Consider the following 26,399-nt stretch of genomic DNA (forward strand, 5'->3'; position numbering starts at 1 on the left):
ATAGAGGTTTTGATGAAGCTACACAACAGATTCAATGCACTTTTCTGATGCAGTTTAAGGAACATAATTCCAACTTACATTACAACAGTTCAAGAAAATGATACTTTCAAGAAACAAATGAACAAAAAAAATAAATTCACTTTCCTGTTCATTTTTGTGGGGTGTGGGAGCAATATATAAATGGCTGTGCATCCATAAATTAAGAGATGATGCAGTACATGCTGTCTGCCCTGCTTGGTAATTTGTTAAAAGCCACTGGAAGAGCCTGCCCACCAAGTGGAAAATTTACAAAGCCTATTTCAAGGGAAATTTGCAGGACCTGATTCTCAGGATATGATTACAAAACATATGCCTAAGTCCTTTTAAAAGCCAGATTTGACAGGTAGTCTCAAGCACAAGCATAACAGGCAACACATAGCCCACAAAGTGGTTGTACAGTAGACTTCATTTTGGTACACAGTAGTTTAGCTTTCAGAAAATGACAACCAGACAGAGCACTGCTGTTACTACCAATGTTTTATCTAATTATATCACTCCCCCAAGCTGTGAAGGCCACAATTAATTCTCTTCACCTGTCAGGAGGGATTAAAATTCACACCAAATGCCTCCTCTGCAGGTGTTTCTTCATTAATTTTGTTTCAGATTGGTGGTGTGCTTTTGAAGAGACCTTCATCATTGCATCTGTTTAGTGCACTTTGGTTAGCATTTTATTTCTGGTTGTCTCTACTGAAAGTTCTCAAGTGGGCTTGCTTGTGTCCTTTCCGGTGGTAACGGTTAGAATACTTAAAACAAAGGTGTGATCTGGGTACTCATTCCTTTCTCTGAGTTGTCTCTATTTTAATGTCAATTTAGTTGTAAAGCGTACTGGGTTAGCTTCTGGGTAATTTCTGTTCCACTAGAAACTGCCACGCTTATGGATTTTTATGTAGACTATTGTTTTGCATTGCTTGGACTCCCTTGATATCAGACAAACATTACCAACAGAATTAGTGTCTTCAAACACACCTCCTTAAGTCAGATGTAAATATTACATGAGATAAAGTACAAACCAATAATAAGGCTATTATGGTGGTCTGAGGGATGACCATAAATTCATTCACAGAGTATTTCCAGGAACATGGAGAGCTACTGCTCACTTCCAATGAAGCTGGGTAGTCTTCGTTTCCTTTTATTTGAAAACCAGATTTAAGATAAACCAGATATTAAGAAAGCCAAAATAAAAAAATGTGAGTAAGACCATTCCTTATGTTGGTCTTTTAAGGAGGTAATAATTTCTCAGACCACTATCTACATCAAGAGACTTATCTGCCCTGACCTATTTCCATGAATGATACTCAAAATACACGTAAAAAGTAATTTAATAAAGGTTGTAGATAATCATAAAAAGCAATATTGAAAGAAAAAAGGAAGTGTGCCAGATAAGAAGGACAGACATGCACATTGGCAACCTGCTAAACTTATTTGCTGTTGTGTAAGGTACCAGAACCCCAAAAATATGCTGATTCACTGCTGGAAAAAGTAAAACCATGAATTTTACCATCTTTCTGCATGAGAAAAATACTACTACTCAATATAGCTTTTTGATTTAACTACCGTCAGATGAGAGAAAAACAGACTGAAAAAAATCACAGATATAGGTATGAAAGTTCTTTGGCTATGTTTATTCTCTGCAGTACAGAGAGTTATTGCTTAGGATTAACTGATGATTAATTGATGAATCAATATTTCATCCAGACTGTCCTTGCATCTTTACAGCCATAGTAATAATGAAGTTTTGATACAGTAATAGGAACATCTAATCACTATGCATTTCATACAATCGGGTCAAATATTACCTATGCGGTCATATAAATACAGTAAGTAGGAGAGACTAATGAGTATTAATAACTAAAACATCATGTTTACCTATTCTACTGGTATCCCTGTGACAGGAAGAGGATCAGCTCAGAGCCTTACTTGAAAAAAGTAAAGCAGCTGAAATAGGAATAGTGGGAACTCTGGAAACACTGTTCCTGTAGCTACTTTGTATTTGATGCCTTGCTTTCTGGAAGTAAATCAACATCAGCTGATGTGATCTAAATCCAGCTTGTAGGTAGTCTTCATGGCTGACCAATTCAGCATACTGTAAACTTCCTTGCTACAGTCTACTTGACAGAATAAAAGTCACTTCTGGGACTGCAGTATTGAGAATGATTCTGCACGTCAGACTGCAGTCCCTGAGGAAAAAGCTTTTATCCTGTCAGAGACTTCAGTCCCGGTCTTAAAAATCTGTACTTATGTATCTACATCTGCTTATCAGTAAAGTAAGACCTCTTATCTCCAGAATGTGCAAATATTTAGACTAAATGCATGATTAAAACAAAGTATTAAATTAACTGAGTTTAATTTAGTGGTTGTTTATATTAAATTATTAAACATTTAATCTTATAAGAGTCAGTAAGAGACATATTGTCACTTTCTCTACTGAAGTAAACCATTGAAAATTTAAGACTTTTGACTGAATTTAGGATTTTTGAATCATGGAAAAAAAAGCAGAGATTGATCAAACCATTCCACACGAAATGGTACATTTAAATGAAGATGCAGATATACTGTAGATTACAAGCACTAATATTAGTGTTTGTAGTGCTTGAAGCTGAGCCCCCCATCCCATCCACCCCTAACACTCTCTAAGTTAAATGCCAGTTTCATAAATGGTACAAAAAAGCAGTAACATTTTCATTGATGATTCTATTATGTTATTTGGAGTGTGTAAAGGAGCAAAGTCAGAAGACACGATCATTTTATCTGTGTAATACCAGGGAGCTCCAAGCGATGGAGACTTTCAAGATCTAGTTAATTATTACATAATATCTTACATTCACAATAATCCTCCGTTAACAGAGCGCTAATGGAGTCAAATGCAATATCCAATAATTGCAAAATAGAAGAAATAAGGTTGACTTGGAAATCTCAGTCATACTACTTTTCTCCATGTACACTATAGACATAGTTTGATAATTACTCCATACACTTAGCGGGAGGGAGGATTTGAAATACTCCGAATGCTTTTTAAAAATGTAAATTCTTTCTCCTTAATAAGCTGCAGTGCTGGTTCTCAGTCTGCAGAGCTATGGGTAGACCAAATAGAATGTAAGAGATGGTGGGCTACACATAACTGACGAAATCCTGACTCCCACTTTTGTCTACCAATAGGGATCCAAATTCAGACCTCGTAATAAAATAAAAGTTGTTCTTGATTACCAACAATGGTCCAGTCCACAAATACTCAGAATCATACTCGATTGTACATACTTAGTTGCAGTATTGGATGCATTCCCTGTGGTCTTCTTAAAAGTCACACTGCTAATCACACCAAAACAATGGACCTGATGAAGGAACTGTCAGGTGATACAGGTGCGTTGTAAACTGAAGATAAACTAAACGGTTAGAATGGTCACCTCTTGTCTTGAAATCCATGATCATGTTGGACCTAAAAAGAAACAAGCAGGAATTCATTTAGATTTCCTAGTTTGCCTTAAATTATGTCCTGTGAACACTTCCTAATATTCTAAAATATACTTCAAACAGATCTGACAATGATTTCTGTTTAATGTTTCATGCTCTTTACCTGTCAGTGTGGATTGTCCTAAGGGTATTCTCTACCATATTCCCATCTCTTCCCTCTGTTTGCTTTCTTCTCTCAGTCTTCCATTCCCCTGTCCTTCCCCCCCCCCCTCCCCCCCCCTTCCTTTTTCTCACCTTCATTTGGAGACTTGAAAAGGGAGAGCTAAGCCAAGGAAATGAGTTTTTCACTTTGCTCCAAAGCCAAGGAGATTTGTGGTCATCCTAATCTCTACCAGTAATGAATTCCCAAACCCAGGCACTGCTGCTGAGCAAGCCATCTTCTGCTCATATGGGCTTTACTCTCATGATTGACAGCTTCATTGCTCCTAAGGAATGCAGCTGTAAGGGCACAGCACCATTGCAAAAAATACCAACAACCCCAATGCCAACTAGACAAATAAAAATGTATTCTCCAGCATGTCTGGAGGTAATACCTTGGATAGCTCTCAGTTAACATGTATTCTTTTTTTTTTTTTTTTAATCAATGAAATACACAGTTGTGAGCTGGAAGAGTTACATACATACCCTTGTATGGCCAAATCCTTGACTAAGAAGGTGCTATTTTTACATCCTCATTTCCTGACTGCAGCTGCACCTCCAAGCCAAAAGCAGGAAGCCTGGTAAAAAAAAAAAAAAAAAAAAAAAAAATAAAATAAAAAAAAAAGTCTAAAATTCAATTCTTAAATTCATGTTTAAGAGCCTAATAAAGAGCTACTTGGGGATTTTTATTGTATTTATTTATTTATTTATTTTAGTTGGTGGAAACATTATTTTACTTCTCTGACTCAGAAAATGACTTTGGGTACCAAAATTTGGCCCTAAAAACAAAGACTCAGTATACTTCTTCAAAATTTTTGCTTAACTGTGAATGTTTTAGATGTCTTTTGAGGGCTTAAAATTGCATTATAGAACTTGCTTCAATTTATCATTGAAAGAATAGGTAAGACCAAGTATTTTTAAGATGTCTCTTGTTCATTGACACATTAATAGCAAACAAATTTGTGATTCAACTGAGCAAACCCTCACCCCAACTTTTCCTGCTGTGTACAGCTAAAGAAAATACTTGATGTGCTTCATTTTTCCTAACTCTTATTATTTCAAAAAAATCACCACTTAGTGTTTTCAAGGCCATTTGTTTTTGATTAAACATTTCTGTTGTGTTTCAGAACAGAAATTTTTAATGTCTAATTCCCAGTGCCCTGTCCCTCACTATTTCAAACTGTTATTTCTAGCCTTTGCATGGCAGTCACAGGCCCCAGCTGCTCAGCTGTGGAAAACATTTTCTCCAGCAGCAGCAGCAGCTGCTGGCCACTTGGCAGGCTCCGCAGCCAGCTGCGGGACACAGGCTGCCAGCACCACTGGGGCTGTGATGCGGCTGCAATGCCGATGCAGGCGCCTCGCTGCTGATGACTTGATACCCCTCTCGCTCTTCAGCACAATACTTTGAGTGCTTGTCTCCATTTCAGTTCAAGCCATCAATGTCAAAAAGCCATTATGATTTTTAATTGGTGCAACAAATATGTGGTCATTGACAGGTCATCGTGATTTCCTTACAGAATCTGAGCCTTACAGAACCTAAGCCTGACTCCCAACTTTCTTTGCTCGGTGGGCAGGCAAGTAAGCTCTCTGCCAAGCCAAAAAAAAAAATATGTTTTTGTGCACTCTCACACATGACCCATATATTTGTGACTGGATTTTCAATGATGCCCCGAGGAGCTGTGATTCCTGCGATTCACTGCCACCTGGAGGAGCCTAAGTTAAGCTGGAAGACCATCAGTACCTCCAAATATGGTTTAACTGCTCAGAATGGTTTTCAGGTTTCATTTGGCACCATGGCAGAGAAATTAGGCTGGGAGCTAGGTTTAAATATAAATAAAGGTCTCTGTGAGTGTGTATGTGTTTAAATCATGCTTTATTAAAGAAAAAGAGAATTGATATAAATAAAATATGACTCCTTTTCTCAGTGAATTGTGTCCACATTGCTATATTACCTTTAATCACGCAGAGCAAACACAGCTGGATTCTTTTTTTTAGTAATTTCACCCTTTCCTCATTTTCAAATGGACCTATTTATTTTATTATAAATAATATTCATGAGATACATAAAAGCTTTAACATTTTATAAACTATACTGTATTACTGTTTACTTAGTCATTTGCAAATTCAAATGATTTTAGCAAGTGTTAAAGCTCTGTCGTGTCTTTAGTTTCCTGACTATTCAGATTCTAGTATCAAAACTCTCGTTACCAAATAATTGTGATATAGTCCATAGTGTTTTCTAGAATGATAATAAACATTGCAATAAAAATATTTTCTCAGCATTCTGGAGGTATTGAAATCAACAGGACAGATTTAATAAAAAATTCTCCTCCTATTTTGTCTGATATTTTGCCAATTAAATGTAATTTCAGTTCTGACGTTATAAGGCTGTGTATGCACTCCCAAAGTGCTCTTTAAAGTATATATTTACCTAGTAAATATTACTAAGTTTTGAGAGCAGTTTATAATTCACATCATGGACTGGATACACATTGATTCTTAGCAAAGGTTTTCAAGTAAGATTTTAAACATATATTGTTAATGATTTTGCTCTCTACCCAACAATTGCAGTACAAGTGAAAGTGCAAATCCCTCCAGCCAAGCATCCAAGGAGACATCTCTGATGGGCTGTGCAAATATTTGGCAAAAACCCATCTGAGGCCTCTTTAAATTAACCTTTTACATGGCAGAGCATAAAAACCCTCTTCGGACTCCCTTTGGATTCATAAGATGCTGATAGGAAGAGAGAAGGAAATTCTTCTCGATGCACACTGATAGCCTATGATTTTGCCATAATGGCCACTATCCAGCAAGTTTGGTCTGTGTTTTCTTCCTAGGCCATACACCCACACATTGAGCATGGTTCCAAAGGTGCTAGCACAAGTTTGCTCACCTCATCAGTCCTTACACCCTTGCCTCCATCATGCAACCCAAGGTAGATAAGAGTTTTTGTGAAGGAAAGTATGGTGGATCTGCACTACTTGCAAGATTAAATCATACCAGTCCCTAAGTTTGCAAAATTGATCTTTCATTCATACACGATGAAGTAGTCCCACCTACTAGACTTTTTTCCTCTGGGCTGCATTAGATAAATATATTACAAGAACTAACTCTTCAATCTGGATGTTGCTTTTAGATATTTTGTCCATAAACACTCAGAAACTGTAGCACTGAAAAAAAGATCTTTCAAGGCTAAACAGAAGTTATTTGATCTTAGACAGTAATTTAAAACAATGCTGATTTTTGTCATTGGAGAAAAACATAAAATCCCTCCCTTGAAAACCAAAGTTTACATAAAAGTAAGATAAATAACTTTTGCTCTTACATATTTGTATAGAACAAATCAACATCTTCAAACCAAACATTAATATTTTATTTTAAATCTCTCAGGTCTAATCTCAATGAAATTCTTTATTATTTAGTTTTAGAGCTATACTATCTGATAAGTTTTCCTTTTGCCTATGAAGAATAGAATTCCCTAAGCATTACTATTTTTATTATGCTCTTCGTCATGTCAACCAACTTCAGACTTGACTGGAAAGTTGGCAGACTCATCAGAAAAAAAAAAAAAATATCCAGCTAATTACAGTGTTTTGAGAGAGTTCTAGAAATTGGCTAATGAAAATTTAGCTTCAAAATTCTCCATTAAATATATATATATAATATTATTATTATTTTATATTATTACTAAATTTTCAATTTGAATCCAAAAATTGCTGAGCACCCTGTCAGCTCAGAAGAACACTTATTTAAAAATATAGCCTGGCAAATTAAAGTAGCCCTCTGTCTGTATAGGACTTCATTTCCTGTTATATTTTCCATTAAAATATTAACAGACATTATTGAAATCTTTATGACCAACAAGACTTTTATAACCTCTCCCCCCTAGAAATAAGCCCTTTTTCGTTTTTTTTTCTTTTTTTTTTTTTTTTCCTTCCCTGCCAGATTTCTCTCAAGTTCTTTCTTTCTTTATGGATCGAGCATTATTCTGTATATTTTTGTCATATTTTGTCAATATTTTTCTTTTAATTTCGCATATCATAGCCTTTCTCTTCCTCCTTTCTTGAAAGGTTCCTGGTCTTTCTGTCCTCTCCTCTAGGCTTTTTGTTTGTTTCATACATTTTTAATTTCTCATTGGATTTGCTACCACTCCCCTTTTCCTTTCCAACATTTTTTTCCCTATGCTCTTTTCCCATATATGTCTTCCCCCACATTTCCTGAAGCTCTCCTTCCTTATTACCATGTAGCTTTATCTTGGAGAATTACCTACACTTGCAATTAGCCATTAACTTGTGTGAGTATGTTAGGAGAAGAGAGGTTACTGTATTTGAGTTTAGCTGTATGTAAGGTTAGTTGAATCACCTCCATACCTAATGATGGTGAATAAACTGTGGAAAGATGGTTTGTCCCCAGTGACCTAGAACTGGGTACTGACCTGGCCCCCTTGCTGCTCCCTGGGAACAAAGAGCTATTGTATGCTCTAAGTAGACCTCCTCCTCTTGAGTCATCCGTGAAGAAATCCTTAACACAGAGTAGCTTCCCCCCCAAGTTTAATACATCGTGCTGGTTGGTTTCCTGGTGGGCAAGGTTGGAGACTGGATTATCTGTGGCTAGAATAATTTTCTAGACAAGCTTGGCTTTGAGAGTAGAGGAACTCTGTCCATGAGAACTGAGGAACCACAGCTCCCCAGTCACCCCATACTGGCTGTAAGGGAGTCTCCAGTCACTTCCCTTTACTCATTTGTTAACAGAGAGAATGAACATCAGGCAGCTTAAAATACAAAGGGAATAGGTAATTTCTTGAAGTCTAGCAGTAAGTACAATAACGGCAGGAGCTGAGGGAAGAAGAGGTGTGGTGTTTTTTATCATTATTATTATGTGTTGTGTTTTTTTTTCTTATTTTGAGGGAAAAGAAAGCATGTGTAAAATGCTATTACTGAAGTGGAAAGTTGTTGCCTAAAGCTAAATTTAACAGAATACTAGACTTAATTGCTCTTTGAAAAATTTCTAAGGGAGCTAAGATAACCATAGGCAGTTCTTTGGCTTACTAATTTTTCATCTTCATGGGAGGACACAACTAAAGCATGCAGGCAGGGGACACTGGCCTGAGGTTTACTGAACAGAAAATGAGAAACTATTGAGCAGAAATTGCTGGATGTAACAAAGAATAAAGTGAGTAGCTGACAAAAGTTACAGACACCATGAGAAATGTTACAGTACTGAGAGAAATGACCAACTTTCGCGCACATAGATATCTTCATAGATAATTATAGGGGAGTACTGAAGGTCTTTTAGGGAGTATGGCCTTGTGTTGCCAGCAGTACCCAGGTAAGTGTATCAGCAATACCAATCAGCATAATCAAGATAACCATACAAGTACTACTGGTAATTAGTACAATGCAAGACTAATGTTACCGTGAGAAGATGACCAGAGATACCAAATTTTGATACAAATGTAGCAAACCTACCTGGGAAAAACAGTAATTACACTTCGCTCTTTTTTTTTTTTTTTCTCTTTATTTTTTTTTTTATTGGGCCTTCCTGAAAGTATCTTGGGGAAAAAGAAGAATTGGAAAATGGAGAGAAGGAAGGCCAAAAGCATCTGTCTAGTGTGTTCCTTCATAGGTATGTGTTGTGGTTTAACCTGGCTGGCAGCTAAACACCACACAGCCGTTCACTCACCCTCCCCCCTCCCTCTCTGGGATGGGGGAGAGAAACGGGAAAGTGAAGCCTGTGAGTTGAGATAAAGACAGTTTATTAAGACAGGAATATAATAATAACAATAATAATAATAACAATAATGATAATAGTATTAATAATAATAATAATAATGTGTAAGAAACAAGTGATGCACAATGCAATTGCTCACCACCCGCTGACCGATGCCCAGCCTATCCCCGAGCAGCCGGCCCCCCCACCCCGGCCAGCCACCCCTATATATTGTTTAGCATGACGTCAGATGGTATGGAATACCCCTTTGGCCAGTTTGGGTCAGCCGTCCTGGGTCTGTCCCCTCCCAGCTCCTGCTGCACCCCTAGTCTGCTCGCTGGCAGAACAGAGCGAGAAGCTGAAAAGTCCTTGGCCTGGTGTAAACACTGCTCTGCAACAATTAAAACATCAGCATGTTATCAGCGCTCTTCTCATCCTAATCCAAAACATAGCACCCTACCAGCTACTATGAGGAAAAATTAACTCTGTCCTAACTGGAACCAGGACAGTATGCCTTTGTAATTAAGTGTATAATGCACTCTACAATTTGCATGTACTTATACTATGTAAACATAAAGTTAACCTATCTCTTTACCTTGAAGTCATGCAAGTTAGTATGGCAACAGAGGAAGATGATTTAAAGTCTCATGGAGGAAGCATGTTCTACGAAGTCTTGAGAAGGCAAAACTGGTTTGTATTTTATAGGTCTGATAGAATGTCACTTCATAACAAGGCCTGTGGGACAGACAGTGATTTATAAACAGGATAATTAGAAATGCAGGTTTACTGACATCTATGCGTTTAGCCTGCATAGGTAGCTGATGTTAGTCACCATGTCCTGGAGATAAGTTTCATATCCTTTCAAGTTTTACTAATGTAATTTACATATTGTATAAAATATGTATGCCCTACTAGATAGACATGTGTATCCTGCTAGATAGAAGATAGATTTAAGATAAGTAGATATAAGTACATCCTACTGATGGAAGAAGTGTTGGTTTTGCATCCTTATGTTGAGATTTTTTTTTCCTCTCAAACACAAGTACCTTATAGGAAGTTTTAATTTCTATTTCTATGATACTAATTTCCTGATAGTCTTAAAACTTATTTCTTTAAGGACTACCTAAATTTAAATCTGTTATTGTCATGGGAAGTTGTAAAATGCAAAATAGTTTCAAAGGCATTGGAAAATATCAAGGAGAGACAGCAAATTTATATATATATATATTTATTTATTTTTTTTACTCTATGGCAATATTATTTAACTTACATAAGTTGATTCCTGTCATCTTTAAAACCTTAATGTTTGGAAGCAAGACTGTTCACTAAAATATCAGGAAATTTGAATCAGGTCTCAATATAGGTTAATCAAAATTCTCATTGTATATAATGAATCCATCAATTTTGTTTGTATTTAAGATTCTTGAATAATGAAATTACAGTTCCAGATTCTAATTCATGCCATCTGGAATACAGTGAGAAGGCTGAAGGATTGGTTACTATCCGATAATGGGGAATCCCTGTCAGCTGCATTCACAGATTAAGCTTGATACAAAACAGATAGGCTTCTCTTTTATAATTTATTCAGTGTTGTAAATCAACTACTCTTTACTCACAAAGTTTGTTGCTGCTTTCTCAAACTGTGGTTAATTTGTTTTTTTTTTTTTTTTTTGAATGATAATCATGTTTATTTTGAAGAAAGTATTAAAAAGTCAGCTGCATAGATTCCTGTAGTTGCCATGTACCGAAGTTTTCTTAAACTAGATCTTGTAATATCAAAGGAGATTCTCTGCTTATGTTCAAAGTAATGTTAGTAAAAATGCAAGATTTCCCAGGAAGATAAGTCTACTTCAAGATTGAACCATGTATTAATTAACAGTTGATAAGCTTCAAGGATTTTATATATATCATGAATCCAGTCAGTTATAGAATTATTACTGTCTTTTTATAATGAACTAGATACTGTCAAAGCTGCTGACTAACAGCAGCTGTCTCCTGAGCAGAGCTCAGCTCCATTCACAGGGCTGTTTCAAAGCCCTGACTTCACCTATCACCCAGACTTCACATAAGGCCTACTTGGGATCACAATGAAATTAGCTGTAATGAAAGTTTGTCTAGGGCAAATGTATGTTAATTCTGACGTCAATTCTCCATAAAACTGAATTATCCATTTTTCTAACTGTTTCAAGTATTCAGTTGTTTGTACAAACCACTGAACTTCAATGAAGACCTCTGCGCCACTCAGAGGACAAGGAATCATTGGTCCATTTAACATAAGATCACTTAGTTTACCATAAATTCTTTCCTGTTGATGACCATAGAAAAAGTGAAGCTTTTCTTTTTTTTTTTTTTTATTTTTCAGTATGAATACAAAAGTCAGAATGTTATCTAAAGAGTGCTTACATTTCCAAAGCCATTAACTAGCCTGATGTTAAAGCAGTCTTTTTCCAGAAGAGCCCTTATCAAATAAAACAAATTTGCCAATGTCTTGATTATCTCATGTAAGTATTTTAAATGTTTGCTATGTCTTCAATAAAATAAAACATACGGTTATTACATTCATTGAAGGTATCTGTGTATATCTAAATCTGAATCAGAAGGAGATAGTGGGAAATATTTATAAACTAATTTGCTGAACATCTCTGTGTCCTTATTAAATCACTATTTCACCTTTATAAAATGTGTATACATACATGAACATGCACACATTCTTAGACATGCTTGTAAATATGTCTGTAAGAATAAACATTATTGTTTAGCACTAATTATTACATCAATGTTAAATGATTCATGGGATGACCCATAATTAAAGCTTTTGAAACTTTTGATTGAATATAAAGAAAATCATAAACTTAAAAAAATGGTCATATGTTGTCATGGGAAACACAGAATATGATTCCAGATTGTTAAGAAGATGACATAAAGATAACACAAAGGGTTTCTTTGAAAGTTACAACTCTAGAGAAGAAGCTTCATATATAGGGCTTACCTAGATACTGCCTTTTGACCTTTTATCTGTGAATTGTACTAACAAAGGCTGTATTATTTAACTTTCCCATTATTCATTTTCTTAGAATGAGTTTAAAAGAAATAATATTCTATATATTTGAAGAATCTGTATTTGTAATAGCTGTGTTAGTGCTTGAGAGCTATGTTTCTGTAAACCCAAAGTAGAAGTACAGCTACTGATCTGATTCCATTTCCCTGTGATATTCTTTTCACAGTGAAGAACCATTGCAAAATGTAGCACATTATTTACAACTGGCAGTTTCTGGTTAGAAAAGTCTCAGGGATCAGAACAAGTGACGAAGGTCGGGACCGAAATACATTCATTTTTAAGGATGCAATAGGAAGCTTGATCTTCATTTACTAAGAGCATAGGTCACTGACTTTATCTGCTCTGGACACAGATATCTGGTATATGGCAATGAGATTGCCTTAAAAGGAATGCAAGTAGAATCTGCTTTTTACCCAAAATAGTGCTCTTTCTTTTTCAAGAATGTTGAATTAATTCAAACATTAAGAACAGCTAGAATAAACAAGCACGCCATTTATTTATTATTTTTTTAAAATCTATTTCATTTTCTGTCAGAGCTATTCATATCATCATCACCTAGGATACACTGCAAAGATGCATCTGCTCATAGTTCTAGCTCAGACCAGGTGGGAATTGTTGCAGAAGTTTGGAGGATAGGATTATCTTCACTACCCCACTAACAACAGCTGTTCTCTCTTGTTTTCCCTCTTTCTTTCATTCTCTCTCTCTCTTTTTTTTTTTTTTCTTTTTCTGTTTTAATGGTCATTTGCTTTTTTTCACTGATTATCTGACCAGAGCTTCAGATTTAATGTGGGTGACAGCATGCACTAAACTAGTGCTCTATCAGTACAGTCACAAGCGACTCCTCCATAAGGCAAACACTGCATTTCATGGGCTTTAACATTAGCATATGCTCACAATTCACTGTCATTCAAACAAATTTTTTTTCATGAAAGGAACCATTACAAGGGTAAGTGCTCGGAGAAGTCTCTGAAATTCATTTAGCATGGGAATAGTGTATACTACTTTAAGACCTTCGTCTTGTCACTTGCTTCAATTACATGAATTTCTGAAGGCAAATGATTGTAAACAGCAAAATATTTCTTTTTCTCTTTACTTTCCCTAATAATTAGAATGAGAGGCAATGCAGTTTCACGGATATGAGTTTGGGCTGGAATTCCAGGTGTTGAAGCCTCTATTTGTTGCCATTGGAAGGTTCAAAGTTGTGGATTGCTACATAAATAATCAATATTTCTAAGAAACTACCACTTCCCTCATTTTATGTATGTAGAACAGGAAATATACCAATATTTTTCAGAATAAGAACTGAAATACTTTTTTTTTAATGAGCCACCTAGAGTCCATTAAGTTTAAAACTGTGGTTTGCTCCTAAGCTCTTGTTTTTTTAAATAGCTTAAACAAAATGACCTGGTAATATGAAGGCTGTTAGAAAAACAGAAATGATAAAAGAAATATGACAAAAACATGGCTTTAAACAGTATTAAAATTTGCCAAATTAATAAATTAGTCCTGCAGTAGTTCATACAAACCTGTGCAGCCATCACAAAAAAAAAATCTAAATACATGGCAAAATATTTTTGTTGCAATTCTTTTCCAAATACCCTCCTTTATTTTGATAGTATCTTCTGTGCTAATAGTATGCCAGTAAGTGCTACTAATAAGAATCTTTTATTTCTTATAACGCTTCTGTTGATATCAGAAATCTATTTGGTGCTTATTATTGAATCAGCCAAAGACTAACCTGTGATTTAAAATACTTTTCTTATAATATAAACTTACATTTTTCAACTTGTTTTGATTTTATTAAAAGGTTGTGTTTACATACAAATTTAAAAATAGTATATCCTAGTGCTCATTGAGACCAGACAGTTCTTTAAATAAAATTTTCCTTCTATTCCAAATAAACTAAAACCTTGTTAAAGGCAAGCTTGCAGCCTAAGCACTCATCATTTCTAGGATAGAAATATATTCTATACTTTATTAACTCAAATAACAGCTTCACTTCTTCTGAAGTGACTAAATAGAGATTAAGTGATGAAGATTTCTTAGAATTCTGTGCAAATAAATTTTGAGAGGGACAGATTTTTTCTCTCTTGATAGTGAGATTTTTGGTGCAGGGGATGTTGTTTTTATTTTCTCTGTTTCTTCATTAGGTATTTTGTCAGTACACTCCTACACAAATGCAATTACTATATATATATATGCATATACAGAGAACACAGTGGGAAAATATATAAATTAAGACAATGCAATAAAAACAAACAATGATAAATTACAAGCTTCAAAACCACAATCAAAACATCCCCTATTCTTCTCATTTCTCAGTTACAAATGGACTTTTTATTTACATAACAACTAGAGTCCTGCAAATACACATACATGCAACTTAACTGAGATAAGCAAACCAATCTACTATGATGGAACTTACTAAAAGTACAAAATTATTTGTATATGTAAAATGGCACATTTGGGGATGTTCCGTATTCTAACCCTTGTAAGAGACCGATTTTTCAAATCAGATGTTAGAGGTTTTATGATCAACATCTAAAGCAAGAGAGTTCTGGCCATAAGCGTAACAAACTGCTAATCAATGAAGAGCCACAGAGATAGGGAAGAACAAGACGGAAAACTTTCACAAGGCATTACTTGTCACAAAGATCTCTAAAAAGAAAAAGTAGAGCTGTGTGAAAAATAGGTCTCATGCTCCACAAAGAGTATTTAGTCTTTGGAAAGACTTTCTTTATCCTGAAATATGGCAGTGCTGACATGCCAAAAAAATTATGTTAGAAGGTTTTAATAAAAATAGCAAAATATTTTGTTTAATAAATTGATTCCAATGAAACATTTTCAAAATGTCAATTTATATTTCACAGTAATATTTTGCTTTGAATTTTCACATAAAATATCAAAGCATTTAGATGAAAAGTACATTCTTAACATTAAAAAACAATTTATGGATAGCAACATATTTTTGTCAGAAAAAATGATGAGGTTAAAAAATTTTGAATAGCTATAGAGAAGTATCTGTACCCTGGAAAACTCCAAGAACATTACTGTATTCAGTGGAAGATATAATTTCTCTAAATGCTTTACTCTCATCTCTAAGAGCCAAGTAAATGATATGTTGTGTTGACACAGGCTGTGACAATCAAATTGTGTGAATAGCATGTGCTGGAGGTTTATGCATATTAATAACGATGGTCTACATGTGCTGCTATTCTACAATGCATAATAACACCAAGTTTTTTGAAAAAAAAAAACTTTTCACAAAGATGTATTTTGCATGCCAATACAGGTAGCCAGAACCCAGATACTCTCTTGAGTGAATCTTTATTAATATTGTGGTCAGTGGATGGCACCCAGTCTGAGTCTCCAACAGTTTTTATTACACTTAGGGTAAATATGTGAGCACCATCCACACGAAAGACAAAGAAAACTCATTTCTCAAAACCTGACACCTATTATTAGGCACAAAGAAGTTACCATGATCGCTAGCACTATCTGACACACAGGAAGCATTTAACCTTGTCTACCTGTAATAACCTTGTCATATGAGAAGATCCTGATACATTCATTCAGAAATAGGCACACATCAGTCTGTGACCCTAAGAGGAAATGAAAGCAGGCTTCATGGGAGAAAATGATTATTTACAGTTTTTACTCTATTATCCTTTTTCTTCCTGTTAAAGTTGTTGGATTATTACTGGTGTGAAAGTATTCTTGGATAAAGTAATCAATCAGTTACTTAGCATGTTATTTAATTAAAGTCATATTTGGCCTTTAGGTGGCTGCTGATATGTTGGAATCCAGGTATGGATTTTATGCTGTTATTTATTTACATACAAAATAATCAGGTATTTTACTAAATGTACATGAAGCTCAGTATCTTACCTACTTAATTGCCATTCTAAGAAAAGAAGGCTAAAGAATAATAATAAGAAAAAAATATATACACTGATGCTTACTAGGTGGAAAATGGAGATCACATTATTGTTCTCTCATTAATCTGTTTGGTGGTATTGTTGGTTGCTACTAAACATGTATATGATCTATCACCAATCACACTTCCCTGAAGATGATAGCATGCTAGACTGACCCTTATTCAGATTAAATGAAGGAATAATTAAATGTCTTCTTATTTGGAGATAGTTGAAATATCAGAAGTACAGAAGTTACTAATAGAAGCACTGGTCTTCATAAAGGTGCTGGAACAAGAACTCTGGTATAGTAAAGCTTTTTCTGGAACAGATAATAAATGCTATGGCAGAGGAATTGTTGAGCTGTATGGCAAGTCTCAAGGGTAAAAGACTGAAAAGCTAGAAACAGTGAATTTAACAAAAGGAGGAAACGATGAGGATTTATTTATTTATTTATTTATTTATTTATTTATTTATTTATTTATTTACTGTAGGTGCCTAGCTAGAAAGTCAGCATGGACTTCTAAAGAATGAAAACTATATTTTGTTGTTTATTCCGTCTTTTTCCAGGGTAATAGGAAATATTTTGTTTAAAAAAATACAGTCACCCTATATTTTCCTGACTATACAAATAACTTTATCCTCTGTTCTGAAACAGATCTTAAGAATTAGCTACAGGCAGCTATTTTACACTCGTCACGGAAAAGTGTTCTTTTACCTTATACTGTATACCATACCATGTCAGATCGGTCACAGATGATTATCTCATACTTTCCAAGTAGTAATCTTAAGTGACTCTGGAAGAAGGACTGTTATTACAAATAAACCTCACTTTTGGAGGTGCCAGTATCCACTATTTTATATACACTCTAAATTTCCACTCCTAGATGGGTTTCAGTGTCAGAAAGGTCATCACTTGTGACTACTAAGCCATCACAGATAGAAAACCTGAGACATATTTTATAATAGGAATGATGGGGATATTGATGGGATCCCTACAACTCTATTTCTTGGCCTTCAGTGGAACCTGAAAAAGTTCTTATCCATGGAAAATCCCTCAAGCAATGACATTGTCTCTTCCTTGTCGTTGTCAATATGGGAATAGAGAGCATTAGTAGGGCATTGCCTCTGAGATATATGGTACACACAGTAGCTCAGTTCGTGTGGCAAGACTATTAGTACATTAAGGCTAAGAAAGAAAATCAGCAGTGTCATGGCATGATGTATATAGATCAATTACATCTGGCTATATTCATGTATCGTTCCTACATTATAGTCAGTGATCCCTGCAAAGTTGATTTCCCTCTGACATTATCTATAGTGGGATAAAATAAGCACATCAGACTAAAAGAAACAAACAAAAAACAACAAACCCCTGTAATCACAGAATCACAGAATGGTTGAGGTTGGAAGGCACCTCCAGAGAACATCTAGTCCAACCCCCCTGCTCAAGCAGGGTCACCTAGAGCACGTTGCACAGGATCGCATCCAGGAGGGTTTTGAATACTTCTGAAGAAGGAGATTACACAACCTCTCTGTGCAGCCTGTTTTAGTGCTCTGTTACCCGAACCTTAAAGAAGTTCATCCTCATATGGCAATGACACCTCCTGTGGTTCAATTTATACCCTTGTGGCTCAATTACCCCTTGTCCTACCACTGGCCACTGATAGAGAAGAGTTTGGCCCCATCCTCTTTACGTTGTCCTCTCAGGTGTTTGTAGAGGTTGATAAGATCCCCTAAGGTTGATAAGATCCCCTGTAAGTATGAAGAAATTCCAAAGAAGTATGCTGTCATGGATATGCATGCTTCATGGCCATTTATTTTCCCATTAGCATGATTAGGTCTCTAACGTAACAAATATAAATATTTAAGGACCAATGACCAGCAGAAAGCACATGCTTATGCAAAACTATCACAAACTATTTGTTCATGATGTTCATTTATGACAGATTCTTAGTATAGAACTGAATTTTCTGGTGTTATAAACTAAATACTGGTTCAGGAACCCCCCCATAGTACCTCCAGCTGGAGATGTTTGGCCCCACTGCCACATGCCTTCCTGAATGAACAGGAATGCACATCCTGTCTAGTAACCTTGGAGTGCAGATTTCATTTCCTTCACGGGAAATCAAGTTACTCATTATACCAACACAGACAATTCATGCCTGCTATCCCAGTATGGGGGCGAAAGTCTCTTCCTGTCCTCAGTGTCTTCTTCAACCATGTAATTACCGTTATCATTTTCAACCAACTGGCCTTGTCAAGTCCTGCCTTTCTGCCTTGCCCTTTTCCTTTTCTGCTTTTTTGACATGGTCTCTGACAGACCTTTTGCTTACTCTCAAAGAGAATGGGAAGAAAATAATATAAATTTTATTTTTTTTTAGAACGTTCAGATTTTTCAAGCTTTTGTGGGATGGAATAAACACTTTCTGCAGTGTGCCTACCTACTCTTGAGTTCAAGGTTGGTTAAATGAACAAACACTAAGTATAAGTGTTTATGGAACTGAACTCAAGTATAATATATCAGGTGACTAATCACATGAAAAACAAACAAACAAACAAACAAACATAAAGAACTTTCACATAAATGTTGTTTGTGCTAACCCTCAGTTTAAAGGGGGATAACACACAGAAGTCCAGGTGACACTCCAAAATTAACTTTAGATTGATGCGATTCTTGTTTCAGGTAAGTGAATTGCATAGTTTTGTATGTTACATTTGAAGAAAGAACTGAGCCAAGCTATAGCTAAAAGCTTGTAGCAAGATGTCTTGAAAAAAGACAGGAATCTCTGAAAGTGATCCATAGGCTTATAATGTTTCTAAGGTTCAATGTATTCTCTGAATGTCTTCTCACAAAGACCACAGAGTAGGACCGGACTGCTAAGACCAATTTCATTATCAACTATGTTTTTAGTATTTACTTTAATGTCAGTTTAGATTTCTGTAGCACAGAAGGCAGTGTTTTCATGACGCATCATCTGATACAGACTATTTATTCTAGGAAGCTTTGTTTTCCTTTATCAGTGTGTAAATTAGATTATTTTTAAATCAATAAGATGGGTACAAGCTAGATTGTAATACCTTTACTGCATTTCTGAATAAACGTTTTCAGTATTTTCATTACAAAAATCTATATGATTCCTAAGAACCCTTTTTCTCTTCATGAAGTAAAAGTATAATCCTACAGGTCCTTGTTCATGTCAGTTCTGAGTAATCCCAATTAAATAATGCAGCACTATTCCCATGAGTAAAGCTTTGCCTGGTTGTCATAACATTGAATCAATAATTATAAAAACATATTGGATGGTGGTTTTTTGTTTGTTTGTTTTGTTTGTTTGTTTGTTTTTTCCTTAATTTGATTCAGTCTACTTTGCTTAGAAATATCTTCCATCAATACATTTTGTAATTGATTTTGAACACATAGCTATATACGTAAATTTAAATACCTCTTGCAGCCATCTTCTGGCGAGTTGCAGTATCTCAGCCATTAGACATAAACTGTAAGGAATATAAATTATACTTTAGAAAAGCATTGAGAGGTAAAATACAGAGGAGAACAGAACAACATTCTGCCTCAAAAATTTGCCTAAACTTTTGGACTTTTTTTTTCCTATTGAAGTAAATCTTATTGGACCTGTTAATAATGTTTAAGTAAATTGCTGAAATATTAGAAACAGGCATTTTTAATTTATTCTATTTACATATGCATTAAAAATTTTAAAAATTATGACATTTCCTACTAAGCATTACAAGGCTGCCTATTTACTGATATAATTCATGGAATAAATTGGAAATTCTTTTTTGTTTGTGGAGCCAAAGCAAATCAATTTTAATTTTCTATCAGATATATTTTAAAATTCCACATGTAAAAATTTAAATACAAAACTCTTAAGATGGGTTTTATCAGTTTATGTAAAGGGAGCCATAGAAGATTCAGTGACTCAGAGGCCCCCTCTTTGTCTTGTGCATCTTGATAAAAGTTCCAGTCAGAGTATAAAACTTTATTTAAAACTGCTGCCAGCAGAGCTGAGCTTCCCATGTTAGCTTACAAACATATCCTGATTTACAGAAATACTTGCTAACAATCTGTCCTCAAATGTTTTAGAAAATTCAAGAGCCTCAGTAAGTTTATTATATAAAGGGGTCTAGAGATGTTATCTAGGCTTACCCATGTAAATAGATAAAATTACACTTTTTTGTTTTTTCCCTCTAAGTATATTTTTCATATTTGATGAAATTCTGAAGTCTCCTTGTCCTCTGCTATCTGCTGGAATTTTAAAGTTGGAATTTTATCTAGTTGCTGCAAAGTTGTCTAAATGCTTTTTATCATCAGCAGATGACTTGTATTTTCAGTGATTCTACACGAAATTTTATTCCACCAAGGAAATGCTTGCTTGCTTTTCTTGCTATCCTTGAGCAACCCCGAGTAGAAGATAAAATGATATATTTATCTTCCTCATTCTCTTTCCTCTCAGCTAAACCATACCATTTCAGTTCATGTCCTTTACATTGCAGTTTTTGACTTTGTACAACCCAGAGGAAAAGAAAGAGTAGGAAGTAGACAGGGACTTTTCTGGAGTTTGCACATGGGGTTGGTACAATGAAAACATACCAGATGAGGTCTTTCAGTTAACATGAAAGAAATGTGTTGTTAAAGAACACTAGGTAGAACAAACAAATGAGCAAAACAACATGTAGAGATTTGACAGCTAATAGGGATGGGTCTGTGAACTTATACCACAAGGTTACATTTCTGTTTCACTAGCTGTTGAGTAAAGATATGTTCCACCAGTTGCAGAGATCAGAGGTCATTTGCTGTCAGGATCCTGAGTAGTTTGAAAACGAGTGTGATGAAGTCATTTATTTCAAGCTCTGAAGAGTATGGGTGACATACAACACATGTTATGATCATGGTATGGAGGCTAGCAAAACAGTTTTTAATAGGGACTACAGTTTTTAATAGGACTGTGTATATGTGTGCGTGTGCCTTTGTGCGTAGTCTGTAGTACAGAGACTTTTCACGTTCTGGTGGAAGCTTGTATTTAACACAAAGAGCAATGAGTTACACAGATTTTATGGAAAAAGCCAGATGAGTGAAGAATCTAACATGCACTTCCTCTTTAAAGAAGATTGAAAAAAAATCTAAATGCTGTGCATATGTTTTGTTTGTTTGTTTCTTGGTATTAATTTATTATTGAGAAAAAGATTACATGGTATTTTATCTTTTAGGAATTTAAGATATATAGGCATCATCATTTCAAAAGCAGGAAAGCAAAAATTCCAGAAAACAACAAATTCTGGCCTGTATTTTAGTAAAGAGTTAAATGTTGCTGAAGAAGAAAGAGCTATAAAATTGCAGTTGGTATTTTTTTAGTCTCTCCATACTGCATTTAAAATGTACATCCAGCTGCTTCATTTTTTACCACTTTCACACATCTCTGTACTTACATTCTGAATTCTTCATTATTTAACATAATTTTGTTCTTTTAATAAGTTTTCTTCATTTTTCCATGTTCTTTCCAGATTTTTCCACTTTTTTTTTTTTTTTTTTTTTAATATCAAGCTGCAGTTTCTGGAAGACGATTTGTTTTAGCACTTTCCAAGTCCTTCACTTTGTGTTTTAGTTCTTTCACAATGACTTCATTCTTTGTGCCTAATCAGTCTATCAGGCCATCATATGTATTTTTAGACAACTGGTATCTAGGCACCTTATTACTATTAAAGATATTAAAGAGTGCTCTAAAATAATACTGCAAAAAGAAATATTCTTCAGGAGGAGTCATGCTGCAAAGATACAAGTAGTGCTGACAAAGGTGACTAAGCCTGGTCATTCCAGCTCTCATACTCTGGGAACCTGAAGGAAAAACAGCCTCACAATTAAATGAAGCAGGAAAAATGAGATCTAATTCTGCATTTTATGTGATGGAATTTCTGTAAGAATAGTGGTAACAGGCATTCTACATCTGGGTTCACACAGAGATAGTAACAACTTGAGCAGATATTGGGGGGTATATGAAGAATCTTATTGTTCTACAGAATAGCATTATGAAATTGGTCAATGAGGATGGGACATAATCACATTTTCTAACCTGTGCCATGTGCAGTCTAGGTGAAATCTTTTGCCCCATTCTGCTCTCATGAGAGTTCTTTCTCACCGTAACACCCATTCCAGGACTAAGAAAGCCAAGTACAGCTAGAAATTACACACCATGTATACACATTACTGTGGTAGCTCCCGAAGTGTAGAATATGTTATTGAAACACTTAGAAAAACTCTCATCCCAATAGGATTATTATCACTAGATTTTCCATTTAAAGTGGTAAAAAAGTGGCATTTATGATTTATCGTCAAAGAAACTGCCTGCCTTGTATAAAATTAATCCTGATCCTTCTTTTCCTTTCCAGGACTCCAGTTGCAAAACTTCCTGATAATCTTTCTGACTTAGCAGACCTTAGGAAGGATTGGATTTCTTTCATTTTTGCAACTTTTAAGTACTTCATAAGAATAGTACTACCCATCCTCCTGCTGCTTTAGTCTATCAGATGAACTGAGAGCTCTCAGAAGCTACTGTAGTAGTGCTAGAGCAATTTCTTTTCTAACCCTGAGGCAACTACTGCTTCTCATCTCCATTTTTCCATCTTGCAAAAGAGATGAGATAGAAAAAGGCATCATGGGTTTCAGGTGATAAGAGTAAGTAATTGTTACCTGATAAAATAACACTCACAGCCTGCCAGTGCTGGTTAGAGGCCAAGAAAGAGATAATCTTACAGCTCTTTTTGGCTGGGAATGCCCTGCTGCTACTTCCTATACACGTTTTCATCAGAGATGCATCCAAAGTGTTGCCATTCAAGTGTAAAATCAGACCCACAAAACCTCAGTCACAGCGTGAACATAAGTTCAGGAGGCCCTGAAGTACTTCAGAATACCATTGATTCATCCAGTGAAAAATCAAAAGAAAGATAACATCTGACAGGAATAGATTCCCAACACCACATGAAATTATATTTTGACCACAGACACATAAAAAATAATAAATTGATTCAAATAATTTAAAGCAAATGTCACTGCCAGTTCCTTCAAGTTTTTAGAACTCTCTGAGATCTCACTACCATGTACCTTATTATATTTTCAGATTGAAACAGTGAAAAAAAGTGTTTTCCTTCTTTTTTTTTTTCCTGACCTTATTTGATTTTCCAGCTTTGAATGTAGTTGTTATTGAACTGAACAAGCTGAAAACTTGAATACATTCTTCCCAAACTTGCAGAAGGATAACATTTTTCAAAAGAAGGATTACTACTTCAATAACATAATTCCATAACATATCTTCTTCTACTTCATTGTTATTAGCATTTAGAAAAAATATTTACTATTTCATTGAAATGAAATTTAAATTAATGCAAATTCATACTATTTAGAATTTTACCTGCCTCTCCTTTTTATTTTAATATCTATTGATATTTACCTGCTTATATATTCATTAAAACTTCTGGTTCCTATTGTCGTAACTGTTTATTTTATTTGTTTTATTTTATTTTTTATATTGTGTTGTAGTACTGTACTTTGTTTGGTAGTTTGGTTTCTATTTTGTTAGGGGTTTGTACTTCCGTATCCCTGTTTCCCAATCCATTGCAACCCAGACCACTGCTGGAGCTAACCTTGACACTTATAAACTAAATTAGCCCTTTTAAACACAACAGGGCCACAGACCATTATCAGATGTAAGTGGCCTCAAATGTCTGAATTAATGGTATACTGAATTTTTCCCTGTCCTTTCACAGGCCGCACATGGTGCCCATGTGTCCCAAAGGGAGACTCGTTGTACTTTGACTATGGGGTGAATATTTGCAATTCAGAGTGCCTGACATGAATGTGAAAGCTGTGTAGCAGTACCACAGAGTGACATTTGCCCACCATGGAGCATTTTCTGGGGTGTAGTCTGGGGCTATATGGGAGACTTGAGGCTGGAACGTCTGCTGGGATAGTACTGAAGATTCTGTAGTCTAAAAAGAAATAAGCCTGGTGTTGTTTTGCCCATAATTTCTCTTAAAAGTTGTTGTTTTGGAGCCAGGAAGTATGGTAACAACTAAACAGAGTGAATGGCTAGTGGCCCATACTTCGGCCTTGCTTTATTTCTTGTTATGAATGCAGCTACCTTGAAACAAGGGCATGCTCTGAAGTAACGCTCTTCAATAACAGTGTGATGTGTAATCATAACTGGAAAGGCTGTCAATGATTTCCTTATTTCTGGCCTCCTAACATGGGTAAGTTTGCATAGGCAGACCAATGTGCTCCTAGTACTGCATGAGCCTACAACCTTGGACCAGCTGATGCTGCATCTCTGTGGTGGTGCTCAGTGTCCACCCTTTGAATTCTTATGTCTTGGACATACATCTGCCTCATTCTGTGGATGGAATATTTCCTTTCTTCCTGTTTTGGGTAGACACTTTAGATTTGGAATAGGCTATTAACATTAGTGAATCATGTTGCACCAATGTAAGAAGTATTATTTCTCATCATGTCCTGCATAGTGCCTGTAATAATATTTCAAAAGATTTGTACACTTGAGATTTGACTTGCTGGGAGTCAGCTTCAAGTGCTCAAAGTGCGTGCTAAGATCATACAATTATCTCCTTGATCAGATGTTGGATTTGGCCATTCCATGCCTTGTCAAATGTCTCATAGAAATTCTGATTTACTAGTGCTTGTTCTGTAGAGTTCATTTAATTAACCTTGTTGCCCACTGTGATTTCACAGTCCAAAACAATCTGCATTATGGTTGCTGTGGGTTTTAAGCTGATACAGAAATCAGTCTATCACCTAGCAATTCTGTACTTGCCTAAAGATACAGGCAAATGTGGCAAATAATCCATATACACACTTGTTTTGTAGATGAGGTTACACTAAACATGCCTAAGACATGCCTAAACTGTGAACTATACAGGTCATTCTCATCCAAGAACAGTTAAATAAGCTATCCTTTTCTGCCAATATCATGACCTGCTGCCTGGAGAAAGAAAGAAAAAAGAGAAAAGAGAAAAGAGAAAAGAAAAAAAGAAAACAGAAAAAAGAAAACAGAAAACAGAAAAGGAAAAAGCACTGCAGTTTGTGATTTATTTTTTTTTCCATTTTGCGTTGAATTATACAGAATTTGGGGGTTTCAATCTAAAAATGTTTCCATCCAAAATGATTTATCAACTGTTTGTTCTGCTCTCATTGAAGGGTTAGGAATGAACTACATTCATTTAACTTAGATGTTTAGAACAGGTAGATCGGCCAGTGTACAGGAAGATATAAAATACAGATATAAAGATATAAAGCACAAATGATATAAAGATATAAAGATATAAATAATCAAATAAATGTATAAAGATATAAAACAAATGATGATGACAAGGGTTAATCTCTCTCTCTTTTTTTTTTTTTTTTTTTTTTTTTTTGGTGTAGAAGGGAGAAAAGTTCAGTCTGCATAAAATCCCAGAAAGCTATCAACTAATGAATGGTTATAAAACCCAATATACTTCTTTAGGAAAGGGATAAATGCAGTTTTATAATATTGGGAAACCTTGACATATCAGGAGGAAAAGCATTCATTTTTCCTTGCCTGGTAGTAATAGCCTCTATGAAATGTGTACAAGCCCTTTTAGTAATTGGCAATGAAAAAGAAGAGGAGAGGAAGAGGTATCTGTTAGTGACAACCAGGAAAGGCCTCTGATGTGCTAGAAATGCAGATGTATTATTTAGGAATCTCTATTAGATATAAACCACATGATTCATAACACTGCTGTGAAGGACTGTAGTTGCAATAAAACAAATTCTTTTACTCATCCACTGGGAAAGTCTGATCAGTGTATATTAGTTTCCCTTTGTGCTGTTTCAGTTCCTTTTCATTTCCTTTTTTCTTGGCAAACTATACTTTCAAATTAGCTCTATATTAACATTCTCTTCATCTAAATGGTAGCAATTAAATATATTTTAATACTATGTTTTAATTCCCCCCTTTAAGCTTTTGTTTTCTACATTTTATTTGACTAGTGACTACTTTTCTCAATTATATCCTTATTAATATCTC

At 35.2% G+C, this 26,399-nt stretch overlaps 2 long non-coding RNA genes across 2 annotated transcripts; one reads left to right on the top strand and one right to left on the bottom strand.

Moving 5' to 3' along the window:
• Positions 1 to 369: 369 nt before the first annotated feature.
• On the bottom strand, positions 370 to 3,895 carry LOC310899457. The gene is made up of 2 exons (XR_014584290.1): positions 3,742 to 3,895; positions 370 to 3,472 (listed from the first exon to the last, which is right to left on the bottom strand). It is a non-coding gene; the product is annotated as an uncharacterized lncRNA (long non-coding RNA).
• An 8,588-nt stretch (positions 3,896 to 12,483) lies between these two features.
• LOC310899260 lies at positions 12,484 to 24,201 on the top strand. Its single transcript, XR_014584112.1, has 3 exons — positions 12,484 to 13,361; positions 18,714 to 18,790; positions 22,735 to 24,201. It is a non-coding gene; the product is annotated as an uncharacterized lncRNA (long non-coding RNA).
• Positions 24,202 to 26,399: the final 2,198 nt, after the last annotated feature.

This window comes from Anser anser (genome assembly GCF_964211835.1).
Source record: "Anser anser genome assembly, chromosome: 4".
Classification (NCBI taxonomy): domain Eukaryota; kingdom Metazoa; phylum Chordata; class Aves; order Anseriformes; family Anatidae; genus Anser; species Anser anser.